This window comes from Acanthisitta chloris, unplaced genomic scaffold (assembly GCF_000695815.1).
Source record: "Acanthisitta chloris isolate BGI_N310 unplaced genomic scaffold, ASM69581v1 scaffold10657, whole genome shotgun sequence".
Classification (NCBI taxonomy): Eukaryota; Metazoa; Chordata; class Aves; order Passeriformes; family Acanthisittidae; genus Acanthisitta; species Acanthisitta chloris.
In genome coordinates this window covers 751-2279 of record NW_008683237.1, presented here as the reverse complement: position 1 = coordinate 2279, position 1529 = coordinate 751, and positions in this window count along the sequence as shown.

Below are 1529 nucleotides of genomic sequence, written 5' to 3'. Positions count from 1 at the left end.
AAATTATTTGAATTTAAAGTGTATACAAATATTAGGAAAATCAAAATAAAAAATATATTTTAAAAAAATCCTCTGCTTGATGCTTCAACCTTCATGGAATAGTATACCTGAGGGAAAAAAATGTATCTTTAATTTGGTTCTGCTCTTTACTTCTAGAATCATAATCACAGAATGGTTTGGGTTGGAAGTGACCTTAAAGCTAAATCTAGTTTAAACCCTCTGACACGGACACCTTCCCCTAGATCAGGTTACTCAGTGCCCTATCCAACTTCCAGGGATGGGACATCCAACATCTTTTCTGGGCAACCTTTGGGAAATCTGTGGTTGATTGTTACTTCACCTCTTTGTTTGAGAGGAAAAAGAAAAAATAATTAAAAAAAAGGTGTTTAAAAATACTAGTATTCACCTTCAGGAAGGTGGAAAAGGGAAGAAAAGCCAGTAATGATTTCATTATATCGCTTTTAAACATGAAACAGACAATGTTCAATCCTACGATACATGCACTCAAGTTTACTGCTTTTTATGCTACTCACCAAGTGGCAGCTGATATTCAAGTGGCTGAGCTTGCAGCTCAGAACAACTGATTCTTGACTTAATACAGGAAAAATGCACACAATTTAGATCCTAAAATATTTGATGTAAAGCAGTCATATAAAGCATTCAGTTTATGATGATTTTCATGGAAAGAAAAAGTATCTGATCCCATGTCGGAATTCTAGAACACCGGATTTTGTTTCCTGTGAAAAATTCCCAGCATAGGCACACAAATTCAAGTTAAGTCATTCTAATGCAAGAGCAAACATAAATCCCTCTGAATTGGTAAAAATTATTAATTAAGACCACTTAGCTATCACTTCTCTAATTTCTAACACTGAAAATCTATTTCCTATATATTTTTTAAAAAAAGGAAAGATAAAAGCTAGGATTGTTAGTAGTAAACATGTTACAGTACGGAATGTCATGAGTTTTGGAGGAAATTCTTGGGATAATTAAAAGGCAATTTCTTTAAAACAAAACATCAAATAGTTTTCTAATTTCTGAATACAAAGTATCTGCTTATATATACATGTAAAACAAGTACTCTGTATGACGTAGTTAATAACTGTGTCATTTACCTATGGATTATTTACTTTTTTCACAAATAATTAGCATGTAATACCACGGCTAATCTTCATTATTCCTACCTAAAATGTATATACCTTTCAGCAATTCCATTTCCAGTCTTACCTTGATGACAGATATTTCCCTAACTTACATTTAAAACTGAAACAAGCTGTGTCTATGAATCATAGATACAGTGCTCTATACTGTGTTAGTGATTCATCAGTTCAATACTAATCCCCAATACTTTAATTCATTATTATATATTTCACTATAAATATTCCCACACATTCCTAAACACACATCAGTGGTAACTGATGTTTAAAAAAAAAAAAAAAAAGAAAAGAAAAGCACAAAGATCCTTATAATTAAGTATCTTTTACAGTAACGTCTCAATCTTGTTTTAGTTTATCTAATAATTTTCTAAT